Source organism: Physella acuta, unplaced genomic scaffold, assembly GCF_028476545.2.
Source record: "Physella acuta isolate Inbredline_101_S28 unplaced genomic scaffold, ASM2847654v3 ptg001344l, whole genome shotgun sequence".
Taxonomy (NCBI): domain Eukaryota; kingdom Metazoa; phylum Mollusca; class Gastropoda; family Physidae; genus Physella; species Physella acuta.
This window is the reverse complement of record NW_026732859.1, coordinates 84,966-97,044: the sequence shown is the minus strand read 5'-3', so window position 1 is coordinate 97,044 and position 12,079 is coordinate 84,966.

The window sequence follows — 12,079 nt, the reverse complement described above, 5'->3', positions numbered from 1 at the left end:
AACGTAACTAGCTTTCTAATTTTTAAAATTGTTACACAATTGTACGTTAGTACATTTAGTTTCCTTTCTAAGTGCTAAAGGTTGTTTACTCAAAATCCAGTGTAGTTTTGCGATTGTAGTTAGCCTAAAAGGCCCCTCCCCTGCACCATCATGGATAAAAGTCACTAACATATTTTACGGTTAAACAATCGAACAATACGTTTTAATACAATTGATTGTTTTTATAAGGGGTAACGTTTATCGACTCACTAATCTAGTGTAAACTCTTCCGATTTTAGTTTAGGAAAAGCTGGAAAGCGGTTTTGCCGGTCAATGTTTCTTAAGAGTAGACTCTATATGTTTTACAGTTAATAATCAAGGTAGAAAATCGTTAAACCAGTATGCAAAGGTGTGTAGCAATTACATTTCTTAACTTAGACTGTTTATAATTCAAAACTGCAGCATAAGACCAGCTTTAAAAAAAAAATTCCACCCCTTTTGGCGCCCCCTATGGTCGGCGCCCGGGGCTACGCCTCTGAATGTAATGTGTGTAGGTTGTATACGCATAGAAATATTTATAATTCATCTAAAAATACTTAGTATGAAGTATGTAGATTGTTATTATGTTAAACATAATATTAACAGCATTTTATGGAATGCTCCAAAGTCCACGTTTTTCATCGTGATTTTTTTTAAAATACCAACATTAAATTACCGTGAAATGGTAAGTTCATCTGACTTGCTGCCCTCAACTCATCGCAACAATAGTTATGCTTAGTTCAACCACCTTTACTGCCCACATTTATCACGCGCATTATATAACAAAACTTAGGATCTGTAATATAGTGAGACTTGTGAAGTCAAGGGAACTCACTCTTCTTGTATTGTTATTATATTTATACTGTTATCTTGAGTGATGTCCATTACATGTATATAAATAATTGTCTCTCGTCACTTCCGCTCTCTCTCTCTTCCATCATGGTGAATAAAGTCTAGTTAACAATCAACGCGGCTTCTCGTCAGTGTTTCCAATCTATTATATCTGGCGACGAGGATAAATAATCCACTAGAAAGAGCACCTACTTACTGAAAAAGAGGTTTGCTAGAGCATATTGGCTAAGTATTTCTAGAATAATGGCGCTGTATGGCCAAATAAAAGAATTTGATTCGAATGATGAAATCATTCATGATTATCTAGATAGGTTAAGCTTTTACCTTGAAGCTAACGACGTGACGATAGAAGCCAAAAAGAGAGCTGTTTTGTTAACAGTCATAGGGCCTCAACAATTTAGGCTACTAAAGGACTTATGCGCACCAGCTAGTCTAACTACCAAGAGCTTTAACGAGCTGAGCAAATTGCTAACAGACCACCATGCGCCCGCACCATCAAAGTTCCTGTCTAGAGCTAGATTTGACGGTAGGACTCGTCAACCAAACGAGTCAATATCAGAATATGTTGCTGCTTTACGTCATTTAAGTAGATTCTGTGAATTCGGAGACACGCTGTCTGACAGACTATGTGAAAAGTTTGTGACAGGTGTAAACAGCCCTGATATTCAAAGAAAGTTGCTGCTCGAGTCAGATCTAACATTAGAAAAAGCAATACAACTTGCAACTTCATTCCAGCAGTCATCCGATGCGGCGAGATCTCTAGCACCTTCAGAGATCCATGCAGTAAACAGCAGGTTAGTCAACAAACACCAACCCCATCAGAGCATTTCAACTTATGCTAAACAGCCTGCACGTTTAAATCCTAGATCTAAATCTAGTAATAATTATCAAAAATGTCATCCATGCAACGGTCCCCATGCATCTCATCGATGTAAGTTCAAGTCAGCTACTTGTTATAAGTGCAGTAAGCAAGGTCACATTGCCAAGGCCTGCTTTGCAAAGTCTTCGTCTGTTGCTAAATCTAGCCAGTCAAGACAGTACCGCAACCAAAGGCAGCACTATGTTAACTCTCACCAAGACTACCTAACCCAACCAATGAACCACTCTACCTGTGAAAATGCTCAAACTGATTCGCAGCCGGATTTCAACCTGTTCTCTGTGAAATCAATAAGTCATGCTCCCATCAATGTACTAGTTTATATCAACGGTAAGAACATCAGCTTCCAACTTGACACTGGAGCATCTCTAACAGTCATCACAAAGAAGGACTTTGACGCTGTCACAGGAGGATCAGTGCCTTTACAACCATGTCACAAGTGTCTAACAACATACACTGGTGACAATGTTCCGGTGATAGGAGAGTGTATGGTTCATGTAAGTTATAATGGTCAAAGTGTTAAACTTCCTCTTCTTGTGGTTGAAGGAAATGGACCACCATTACTAGGTATGAACTGGTTAGTTGATCTTAAGTTAAATTGGGAGAGTATATGTTCATTGAACAATGCAAGAGAATCTAGTCTTACTTCAATAGATAAAGTTATATCTGAAAATAAATGTGTTTTTGGTAATCCTGGATTACTAAATGATAGAACAGTGAAGATAAGCATTAAAGACACAAATCCAAGATACTGCAAAGCTAGAGTTCCACCTTATGCAATGAGGAATAAAATTGAAAATGAGCTAAGTAGATTGGAATCTAATGGCATCATAAAGAAGGTAGACTATTCCGATTGGGCAACGCCCATTGTGCCAGTGTTAAAGAAGGATGGTCCTGTAAGAATTTGTGGAGACTATAAAGCTACATTGAATAAGCAAATAGAGCTAAATAGGTACCCCATTCCTAACATTGAGGAAATTTCTTTGAATTTGGCAAGAGGAGACAAATTCACTGAATTAGACTTTAGTCATGCTTACACTCAACTAGAACTGCATCCAGATTCAAAAGTCTATACGACAATAAATACACATAAAGGACTCTACCAATATGAAAGACTATGTTTTGGCATATCATCTAGTCCTGGAATTTTCCAAGCTGTCATGGACAGTATTTTTAAGGATATTCCAAATGTTTGTGTTTACTTTGACAATGTGTACATAACTGGTAAGAATGACACTGAACATCTTAAAACACTTGATAAAGTCTTGAAAATAGTTGGTGAAAAAGGTTTAAAGATAAACAAAGATAAATGTCAATGCATGCTGACAGAAATTAGTTTTCTTGGTTATATATTAAGCAAGCAAGGCATCAGACCTCAACCTGAGAAAACAAAAGCCATTAAAGAAGCACCCAAACCTGAAAATACCCAACAACTAAGAGCTTTTTTGGGCTTAATAAATGTGAGCGGGTGAATGGATTATTTATTTTGTATTAATTTTATTTGTTGCGAATCTGGGAGTGCATGGTGGTCCAATGGGGAACAGGCCACGGGGTCCCCCTTCCGTCCGAAGCGGTCAGTATATAAACTGACCACTCGGATAATTTCTTTTTTTTTTTTTGACCGCCAGAATGTAGGTCAGGTCAGCTTCTGTGGTCGCGCTTTGTGCGTTGGAGTGAGGTTGCTTGGGCAACTTGGCTGGGTGTTTTGTTATATATGAATTATTTTGTTTGATGTAAAAAGTTTGTTTCGTTTGGTTCTGTTTTGTGTCAGTTTTATCTATTCTTTTTTATAACTTTTGGTTCCATGCAATAAATTTTATTAACTGTAAAAGTTTTTGTTTTATTTTAGTAGCTTATTATTTAGACTAAGGTTAGGTTTAACCACTGTGGGTTCTACCACGGTTGCACTGACCGGACAGATTAGTTAGTTAAGCCTAGAAGGGTAGATTTTAGGTATCCCCCCCCCCTAGCAGGGCTTACAAATTGGTAGCACGAGTGGGGTCAGTGCTTTAGTCTAGTTAAATTTTTGTTTTTTGTACTAGGGCTAGTGTAGCTTAGTTAAATTTTTTGTTTTTGATAGGCCCTTTTTGGAACGATATGTGTTTAGTTGATGTTTAGTGTAGGAATTGTTTGTTGTTTAAACACCCAGTCAGGTTGGCGGAGAGACGTGCCTCGACGAGCCTTCAGTGTGCGTGGCTGGACAAGGCACGGCGTGTGGCACTGGACCTGGCGTGTGATGAAGATGGCGGCCTCGTGTGGTCTAGACTGTACAACACGCTGGCGTGGCGCGGATCTGGTGTGTACGGCAGACCTGTGAACAACGAGAGGCCTATGACGTCAATTCCTTGACCCACAAAGAGGGCTACTGGACACCCGCCCCACAGGTGTGTCGAAGCGGAGGCACGATCGTTGGGGGCGGGTAACAGTCGGAGAGCCAGTGGGGCAAGGCGGTTGCGTCACCACCTGGCCCAACCAAGCGGACGCTCCCCACCAACGAGAGGCCAATGACGTCAATTCCTTGACCCACAAAGAGGGCTACTGGACACCCGCCCCACAGGTGTGTCGAAGCGGAGGCACGATCGTTGGGGGCGGGTAACAGTCGGAGAGCCAGTGGGTCAAGGCGGTTGCATCTACTCCGGACCAAACAAGCGGACGTTTTACCGGTGGTCTTACGCTGAGGCCAGAACCAGAACACGGTGTGTTGTGTAGTAGACCCAGGTGGACGGGATGGACAGGCAACGTGTGCCATTAATAGCGGGCGGGTCTAGGCTGACCCTCCCCCCTTGTCCTTCCGGATGAACGGCCGACAGGACTAGTAGCGCGAATCAGCCCTCAGTGAAGGGAACACTATCTTGGTGCCTTGAGTTTTTTTAGGGAGCACAGAGACGCAAGATTAATGTTAATGGAAATTGTTTTTTTGCATTCAAGCTTATAGGCTTGGTGTAAGAGATGGGTGCATGTTTTATTTTAAGATTGTTATATGTATTTTTTTGTCTTACAGGGACTGTAAGATTTTTAAAAGGGGTGAATGTGAGCGGGTGAATGGATTATTTATTTTGTATTAATTTTATTTGTTGCGAATCTGGGAGTGCATGGTGGTCCAATGGGGAACAGGCCACGGGGTCCCCCTTCCGTCCGAAGCGGTCAGTATATAAACTGACCACTCGGATAATTTCTTTTTTTTTTTTGACCGCCAGAATGTAGGTCAGGTCAGCTTCTGTGGTCGCGCTTTGTGCGTTGGAGTGAGGTTGCTTGGGCAACTTGGCTGGGTGTTTTGTTATATATGAATTGTTTTGTTTGATGTAAAAAGTTTGTTTCGTTTGGTTCTGTTTTGTGTCAGTTTTATCTATTCGTTTTTATAACTTTTGGTTCCATGCAATAAATTTTATTAACTGTAAAAGTTTTTGTTTTATTTTAGTAGCTTATTATTTAGACTAAGGTTAGGTTTAACCACTGTGGGTTCTACCACGGTTGCACTGACCGGACAGATTAGTTAGTTAAGCCTAGAAGGGTAGATTTTAGGTATCCCCCCCCCTAGCAGGGCTTACATAAATTACTATGCAAAGTTCATAGGGAATCTGTCTGGTAAACTATCACCACTGTACAAGCTGCTGCAGAAAAATGCAACTTGGCACTGGGGTAAACAACAAGATGCTGCTTTTAATACAGCAAAAGAAGCTTTGTCTTCTGACACCTTACTAACTCACTATGACCCAGGGAAAAGACTTATATTAACATGTGATGCTTCACCTGATGGTGTAGGAGCAGTCTTGTCCCACATAGATGAAAAGGGTGACAGACCCATTGCTTTTGCCAGTAGATCTTTGAACCAGGCTGAGAAAAATTATTCTCAGTTAGATAGGGAAGGCTTAGGCATCATTTTTGGTGTTAAGAAATTTCATAAGTTTCTGTTTGGTAAGAAGTTCACCATCTTTACAGATCATAAACCATTGCTAGGTTTATTTGGAGAAAATAAAACCCTACCTGAGCATGCCTCACCAAGAATTCAAAGATGGGCTATCACACTAACTGCATACAATTATGAATTGAAATACAAACCTGGATCTGAGAATAGTGCAGATAGTCTTAGTAGATTACCTTTAAAAAACCAAAGCCTTAGCTATGTACCAGAAGATGTATTTGTTCTTTTCACTATCATGGATAACTCCAATATAAATGTGAATGATATTAAAAGAGAAACACAAAAAGATGAGTGCTTAATAAAAGTATATGAGTACTGTAAGAGTGGTTGGCCTGAAGAGTCTGTGAATGATGACTTAAGGCCATGTAAAATAAGAAAAATGGAATTAAGTCTAAAAGATGGAGAAGATGCAGTCCATTATCAGTCAGAGTTGCCTAAACAAAGTATTTGTAACTTAATAAATGATTATGGTGATATGGCAATTTCAAATGTTTTAAAGAGAATACATTAGTAAGAAGGAATGTGATCATTAAACAACTTTGCTAACATCATTAGCACTTACAGAAACTAAAAGGGTAACATCAAAAGAAAAGAAAAAAGATTTTTGCCATTTAATACACTCACTTCAAATACTGGATCACAGTTGCAAATTGATATGGTCCAGGATATTACTTTTAAACAGTATTTTTGGTTACCAGGAAAGCACTATCAGATTACCTGAGAAAATTGATCAATCAAAGAAATCTATGTCAGTCAAGGATCTGAATAATAGCATAATACTTCCAGATGCCAATTCAAAAATAGTTCCATTAAATCATGACAAGACATCCATTGAAAGAGAATTTGGATTTAATGATAATGTGTATCTAAGAATTTATGGGAGAAAGGAAAAATGGATACCAGGTCAAATTGTTCAATGTACAGGACCTGTGTCTTATAAAGTAAAAACAAATGATGGACTTATTGTCCGTAGACATGCAGACCAGTTAAAAATAACTTGTGCAGATAATAAGTGTGAATCTATCAATCCCACCAAATCTGATCAGTTCACACCAACTCAGTTTGTTCCACAACCAAGTTCTGTTGATATGAGTGAACCAAGTTGTCTGGAGTCAGAAAATGTAAATTCTGGAGTTAATGATTTAAATCCTAGACCTCCTGAGATAGAGAATCCATATGGTCAGAATCTTGAGTCACCAAATCAAAAGCCACTGAGAAGGTCAAGCAGGACAATCAAAGTCCCAAATAAGTTAGACCTATGATTTTAAAGGTCAAAAGGACTTTGACATCATTGTTTTGTATTTTAATTATGTTGTAACATATTGTGCATTGTTTGTAAGGATGTAATCTACCATAGTGTTCATGTTACAATATAATTGGTGATTTTAGGATACTGTAAATTGTTCTATTGAGAGATGTGTTGTGTTTACTAAGGGTAAAGGGATGTGATATAGTGAGACTTGTGAAGTCAAGGGAACTCACTCTTCTTGTATTGTTATTATATTTATACTGTTATCTTGAGTGATGTCCCTTACATGTATATAAATAATTGTCTCTCGTCACTTCCGCTCTCTCTCTCTTCCATCATGGTGAATAAAGTCTAGTTAACAATCAACGCGGCTTCTCGTCAGTGTTTCCAATCTATTATAGGATCAAAACAGAAAGTCGACATGGTTCAAAGGCTTTCATTGACACAAAACGGCAAAAACACAAAATATGTTCGGACAATGCCTACTGATGAGAGGCCGACCAGAGAATAGCCTATGGCAAAAAATACGCAAAACACGACGTGCCTAAATTTCTTTTATTATTAACTTTTCTACCGCGTATTTAACTAAATACGTAACAAAAGTTGAGATTATTGTGTAAATTATCTTAGAGTATTTTTTACTTACAATTGATATAAACCATAATGCTTTTAACGTCTATATATAATTTATGCTATCAAAAAATACAAAACACAACAATAAACATACAGATTATATAATTCTTAACAAATAGATCAAAATATTTCTAAAAAGATTTATGTGACTATTTTTCTGTGGCATTATTTCTGTGACTTTTTTTCCGATAAAATTTTTCCATTGTGACTTTTTTCCTAGCGAAAACTGACTTTTTTCTATGTTTTTTTTTCTTGTGACTTTTTTTCCGTTTACCGGCCAACCATCCGCGCGGGGCCTTAGATTTTTCCATTGGTGTCTAAAACATGTGCAGTGAGGCGTTTTGTTTTCTTCTCAACGCGAATTTATATTTATAACGATATAGCCTATATGGTATTTTTAAGGTGCTTATCAATGTCGTATATTTGTTTTAACTTAACAATCAACAATTTCGGCCATTTTTTTTTTCAAATTCAATTCAGCAAAGATTATTTAAGTTCACAAACCATTCAGACAACAATGGCGGTGCTGAAGCGCGGGGCCCCTTCATGCGCGGGGCCTGGGGCGACCGCTCCGTTTACCCCCCCCCCCCCCCCCTAACGCCGGCACTGCCGACCGACACTCTACCTGACAACTGAAGTACACCACATCCAACACCGCGCCAAACAACACAAACAAAAAGTGTTTCTTTCAGATTTGATATTTTTGGAGGGGGGGGGGGGGGAAGCGGACGAAAATTTCCGGGGGGGGGGGGGGCGTACATTGGTAAATTCTAATATATAAAGCTCAATTCTGTATATAACATGTTTGTCGTGGATACTTCAATGGATTTAAGTGTTAGATTATTATAGTGCTCGGGTCTAAATTTATGAGTAAAAAAATTACTATTGAAAGTCTTTAAAAACAATTTTCATTTTATATACTTAGAATAATAATTTTCAATTATGAACATTACATAAAATTTTTAAAAAGTGTATTAACGTTTATAAAATTTCTAAAATTGTGTCTGAAATGTATTGACTGCACAGCTACTTCCCTTTAAAAACCATTAAATCGGGGGAAGAAAGAATTTACTTTTTATTACTTTGTTTTGGTGTTAAAATTTTTTTTTTTTACATAATTAGCGGGGATTTATTAAGTGCAATGTCGTTGGTATTTTTAATACTGCCTTTTTATCAATTCTATACACTGAACATACTGTTCGCTAATTATTTTTTAAAAATCAATAACATTTAGTAAGCCAGGTCCTACAAATCCTATGTTTATTTCTTTCCATTTACGGATAACCTTTGAGTATTATAATTTTATTCACTAAATTAAAACAGGCGCGTCCGCCGGCGCCCCTGCACGGTTCGATTTGGCGCCCTGGGCTACCATGTGAGCGCTATGTTGCATACTTTTGTTTTAAACAGTGCGATAGACTATGGATAAGAAAGGTTACTATAGTCTTTAAGTGAATCAAATCCGGGCGTCCTCCGGCACCCCGACAGGGTGCTATTTGGCGCCCCGGGCCTTCCCGTTTACGCTATGGTACCTACGTTCGCGTAAGTGAGTTCAAAAGACTATGAATAAGTTGGTTACTCTAGTCGTTTACTAAGTTGAATGAGGCGGTTACGCCGCACGTCGTCATGGTGCGATTTGGCGCCCCAGGCTAGACTGTTGACACTTTGAGTTTATCTTTGCGTTTGTGTTTTCTTTGAGTTTGTGGTTGTGTTTAGGTTTGTTTTCGTTTTCTTTGCGTTTGTGTTTTCTTTGTGTTTTCTTTTGTGTTTTCGTTTGTTTGTATTTGTATTTGCGTTTGTGTTATGTTTGCGTTTTTTTTTTGTGTGTTTTGGTTTTCTTTGGTTGTGGTTGGGTTTGGATTTGTTTTCGTTTGCTTTTTTGTTTGCGTTAGTGTTTTCTTTGTGTTAGTGGTTGGGTTTGTCTTTGCGTTTGTTTTTTCGTTTGTGTTTGTTTTGTGTTAGTGTTATATTTGCGTTTCTTGTGTGTTTTGGTTGGTTGTGGTTAGGGTGGGCAATGCCGGATAAATGCTGATTACTAAACACACATGTCATGGTCCTTTACAGATACGTTTTTCAGAGATGCCAGTGCAGGGTCTGGCCGGGCCGGCTAGTTATATATATTTTCTATATAAATTCCATTTAGTTGAAGAGATGCCTGGAAGAAACTCTGAAACCAAATCACTTTAATTCCACGTCCCATCATGCACGTCGTACCCCACCCCACACACGGAGAGTAGGGAGACTAATGTAGAAATAGAGAGTGAGTGAGCTCCCCTAAACTTTCTCGTATTTTTTTTTTTTAATGCGGAGACACATCGAGGTACCGCAACATTGTTCGTATGTCAAACTGTTCGTATCTGAAAGCAATTTTCTCCGTTAAAATTACATGAAGTTCATTAATCCGTTCCAGCTCTCAAAATGCAACCTCAACTGTTTTTGTTACGTATTTTCTGTAAGGAAAATGTAAGCTATTTATAAATAATAAATGTTGCATAAAATAAATAAAAACATAATGAAGTAGAATGTAAAGAACTACACTGGTAGCTGACTTGAGATTACCGAAGGTGCTGGTTGAGGTGTAGCGTAGAGGAGATTGGCGGAGTTTTATTTCGTTCGATCGTTGTATTTTCCATCTAGACTACATGCAGCTTAAGGAAGTATTCTCTTAGTCTTGCCGGTGCTAGACTAGATTTTTTCAACTTGGCATTCCGTTATACTCGTAAATCTATTCCATCCGACCATTTTGTGTGCTCGACATATTTAGTATGAAGGGATTACATATTAAGAAAGAAATCACAGGACTTACCATCACAACAGTCAGAAGTTGGCTATAGAAATAAAAAGTATGTATGTCAAAGCACATACATACAACGCACGCCTGTATAGGTGGCATTGACATGTTTCGTCACGTTGTGTCTCATGACGTCAAGGATTATTACAAAAAAAAAGCGTGGGTTTCTTCCTATTAATACTAATAGTTTCGCTGTCTGTCTATCTACCTATCTATCTATCTATCTGACAAGAACGCTGTAGAGAAAACACAAGCAAAATAAAAACATGCACAGTAATTCGAAAAACGAAGTATGACGTCGACACATTTAGCACAGAGTAGAAAATAATCTCAATCCGGAGAGCGCACACAGTAATATGACGTCATTGATTATCGAGTAAACATTGAATAAAAAGGAAATTTTGTCTTATCTAAGTGGTTTGCGTGAAGAGTTTCTTTCATACAATTCTTCGGGTAGGGGCGAAGCCCCACCCCCGCGTAAGAACGTCTGAGCCCCCCCCCCTCCCTAACTCAAAAGAAATTTCTTTATCGATACTCTATAATAAAATTACCGCCTAATTAATGTGTCTAATCTAAAAAGTGGTTTTCTTGCAATGGGACGGTAGACATGTTTTTTTTGTTGGGGGGGGGGTGGGTTGGAGGGGTGGGGGGGTGTGGGGGTGGGGGGTGGTGTGTGGGGGGTGGGTTGGTTTCAGTGTTTCTTTCAGACTTTTTCCTCCCCGGAGAGGGGTGGGGGGTACTTGAAATTTTCGGGGGCGGGGGTAGAATTTTCTGGGAGGGGGCGGACACTGGAAAAAGTATATAACTATATTTCGTTGAATGGGACGGTAGACATGTTTTTTTTGGGGGGGGGGTGGAGGGGTGGGGGGTGGGTGGGGTGGTGGTGTGTGTGGGGGTGGGGGGTGGGGGGTGGTGTGTGGGGGGGGTGGGTTGGTTTCAGTGTTTCTTTCAGACTTTTTCCTCCCCGGAGAGGGGTGGGGGTACTTGAAATTTCCGGGGGCGGGGGTAGAATTTTCTGGGAGGGGGCGGACACTGGAAAAAGTATATAATTATATTTCGTTGGATGGGACGGTAGACATGTTTTTTTTTTGGGGGGGGGGGGGGGGTGGAGGGGTGGGGGGGGGGGGGGGGGGCGGTGTGTGTGGGGGGGTGGGGGGTGGTGTGTGGGGGTGGGGGGGTGGTGGTGGGGGTGGTGTGTGGGGGTGGGTTGGTTTTAGTTTAGAGAAATGAGACAGCACTATCAGCCTAGCGCCCGTTGTACCCTTCCTCAACGGGCCATTTTTCTCGTTAATACTAATAGTTTCGATGTCTCTCTATGTATCTATCTATCTGTCTGACAAGAACGCTCTAGAGAAAACACAAGGAAATTAAAAACTCTCACAGTGAAACGAAAGACGAAGTATGACGCGGTCACATTTAGCATAGAGTAGAAAATAATCTCAGTAATATGACGTCATTGTTTCTCGAGTAAACATTGAATACAAAGGCAATTTGGTCTAATCTAAGTGGTTTGCGTGAAGAGTTTCTTTCATACAATTCTTCGGGTAGGGGCGAAGCCCCACCCCGCGTAAGAACGTCTGAGCCCCCCCCCCTCCCCAACTCAAAAGAAATTTCTTCATCGATACTTTATAAGAAAATTACCGCCTAATTAATGTGTCTAATCTAAAAAGTGGTTTTCTTGCAATTTCTTTAATGCAATTCTTCGGGTAGTGGCTAAGCTCGACACCAGTGTTTCTT